General features: G+C 42.1%; 1 pseudogene; it reads right to left on the bottom strand.

Annotated features, from left to right (window-relative positions):
- Nucleotides 1-2,542: 2,542 nt before the first annotated feature.
- Nucleotides 2,543-2,660, bottom strand: LOC126459172 (5S ribosomal RNA; annotated as a pseudogene).
- Nucleotides 2,661-3,242: the final 582 nt, after the last annotated feature.

The raw sequence follows: 3,242 nt of genomic DNA, 5'->3' as shown, positions 1-3,242 counted from the left end.
GCAAATTCCCAGTCTTTGGGTACGAATCTGTCGTCGACCGAACTGTTGTATATGATTGTTAAGTATGAGCTATTGCATCAGCATCCCCTGGAAGGAACCTAATTGGTTCACAGTCTGGACCGGAAGTCCTGCTTTTGTTATGTGATTTAAATTGCTTTACTACTCCGAGGATATCTGTTTCTACGTTACTCATGTTCGCAGCTGTCCTTGATTCGAATCCTGAAATATTTACTTCGTCTTCTTTGGTGACGTAATTTCGGAAGGCTGTGTTTAGTAACTATGCTATGGCATCACTGCCGTCGATAGTGTTTCCATTGCTCCCGATCAGAGAAGTCATTGACCGCGACCTGCCGCTAGCGTATTTCACATACGACTAGAATCTCCTTCGATTTTCTACCAGGTTTCGAGACAAAGTTTCGTTGTGGAAACCATTATAAGCATCTCACATTGAAGTCCGCGCTAAATTTCGACTTTCTACAAAAGATAGCCAAACTTGGAGAATTTTGCATGTTTATTTTGTTGTTTCTGCAACAGTGTTCCGACCGTTTTGTGTACCAAGGAGGATCAGTTCCGTCGTTTGTTATTTTATTTGATATAAATCTCTCAATTGCTGCCGATGCTATTTCTTTGAATTCAAGCCACATCTGGTCTACAGTCGTGGCGATTGTTTCTCAGGAATGCGCCAAATAAACTTTAACCTGCTTTTTTTCGTAGGTGTATTTACCATTTATTTTTGGAGGATTTGAGAGTTACAATACTGAATGTTGCTACGACAACACTGTGTTCACTAATCCCTCTATCCGTTTCGATGCTTGTTATTAGCTCAGGATTATTTGTTGCTAAGAAGTGAAGTGTGTTTTCACAACCATTTACTAGTCGTGTGCGCTCACGAACTAACTGCTCAAAATAAATTTCAGAGAATGCATTTTCCTAGTAGGCCGCTTTTAGTTTTCATCCGAGGCACGGGTCCAGCACAGAGGTACTTCGAATGTATTGTGCACCCTAATTTACTGCCCTCTATGGCAAGCCATCCTGGTTTTACATTTCATCAAAATAACACCCGTCCACAGACGTGGAGGGTATCTGCTACTGGTCTTCGTGCACGCCAAACCATATCTTGGCCAACTAGATTTTTTCAGAGTTTCACCAGCTGCGACATAGTCGCGAATATGAACAGTGATCCACTAGTGTCAAATGTTTTTTATTCTAATGTTTGATCACAACTTCAATTCCTTTGACGATGACCGGTTTCAGTCAGTAATGACAATCCTCAGAGCTACAATATAAAAATATATACGCCCAGTGGGCAGTCTGTCTTTCAACAAAATCCAGCATTACATATATCAATATACTATAATTCGAAGTTAATTTTTGTAGCATTATCGACAGGGCCCTCCAGCCAGCTAGGGATTTTGACGGTCCAAAGTGCCAGTTGGATAGAATCTAGCACGACATCCTTCCGGAGGACGTACAACTCTATTAATCAATACCAATGCAAATAATGCTTGCATAAAGGCCAGAGGTGGACCAACGCATTATTGACTTGCTCCATGTGAAACCCTTTGTCTTGAATGAATCATCCAATCTGTCCGAAACTGTAATCAATTGTTTGTCTATACACGTACATCACATCTACAAATTTCTATACCATTTGAATCATTCCTTCGTGGTGGATCGTTTTTTATTATCTTTACTTGTTTTTTCTTCTTTTATATTACGTGGTTTTCCATCTGCCTCGCCGAATGTGGGTTGGCTCCCCTTATTCTGCCTCAGTTACTCTATATCGGCGATATATAATGTTTAATTCGTTTGAAGAGTCTTCCTCTTATTGTCAAGTCACAAAATATACTTTTTTTCTTTAAGGTCTGTACGATAAGCGATATTTGTTATATTAGATGACGGCACGTGGACGTCTAAAAGTATTTATGTCTTAAACTGTGCCTATTTGGATATAAATAACATTAAATATTAACTCCTGTGAAGATTTATAGGAGCTGTGCTCCGACATTTTCAACTATTGAGTAATGCGAAGCTAGCAAAGGTCATCAGTCTTCTGACTGGTTTGATGAGGCCCACCACGAATTCTTCTCCTGTGCCAACCTCTTCATCTCAGAGTAGCACTTGCAACCTACGTTCTCAATTATTTGTTGGATGTATTCCAATCTCTGACTTCCTCTACAGTTTCTGCCCTCTACAGTTCCCTCTAGTACCATGGAAGGCATTCCCTCAGGTCTTAACAGGTGTCGCATCATCCTGCCCCTAGTCCTTATTAGTGTTTTCCACATATACCTTTCCAATTATGTGCAGAACCTCCTCATTCCTTACTTATCTAAGCTCCGTCCGAACAGGGTATGAAGGCCCTACTGTACCGACCGGCCGCCGGGGCATCCTCAGCCCACGGGCGTCACTGGAAGCAGATATGGAGGGGCGTGCAGTCAGCACACCGCTCTCCCGACCGTATGTCAGTTTACGAGACGCGAGCCGCTGCTTCTCAATCAAGTAGCTCCTCAGTTTGCTTCACAAAAGCTGACTGCACCCCGCTTGCCAACAGCGCTCGGCAGACTGGATGGACACCCATCCAAATACTAGCCCAGCCCGATAGCGCTTAACTTCGGTGATCTGACGAGAACCGGTGTTACCACGGCGGCAAGGCCGTTGGCTTTCTTACCTTATCAGTCCACCTAATATTCAACATTCGTCTCTAGCACCACATCTCAAACGCTTCGATTCTCTTCTGGTCCTGTTTTCCCAGTCCATGTTCCACTATCATACAATGCCATACTCCAGACGTACGTTCTCAGAAATTTCTTCTGCAAATTAAGGTCTATGTTTGATACTAGTAGACTTCTCTTGGCCAGGAATGCCCATTTTGCCAATGCTAGTCTGCTTTTGATGTCCACCCTGCTCCGTCCGTCATTGGTTATTTTACTGCTTAGGTAACTGAATTCCTTAACTTCATCCACGTCGTGACCATCAATCCTGATATTAAGTTCTCGCTGTTCTCATTTCTGCTACTTACCATTACTTTCGTCTTTCTTCTATTTACTCTCAGTCTATATTTTGTACTCATTAGATTGTCCATTCCCTGCGGTAGATCAAATAATTCTTCTTCACTTTCATACAGGATAGCAATGTCATCAGCGAATCCTATCACTGATATCCTTTCACCTCGAATTTTAATTCCACTTCTGAACCTTTCTTTTATTTCCATCAATGCTTCTTCGAGCTACATTCCTGTCTTA

Source organism: Schistocerca serialis, chromosome 2 (assembly GCF_023864345.2).
Source record: "Schistocerca serialis cubense isolate TAMUIC-IGC-003099 chromosome 2, iqSchSeri2.2, whole genome shotgun sequence".
NCBI classification, from domain to species: Eukaryota; Metazoa; Arthropoda; class Insecta; order Orthoptera; family Acrididae; genus Schistocerca; species Schistocerca serialis.
This window is presented reverse-complemented; position numbering and strand designations above follow the sequence as displayed.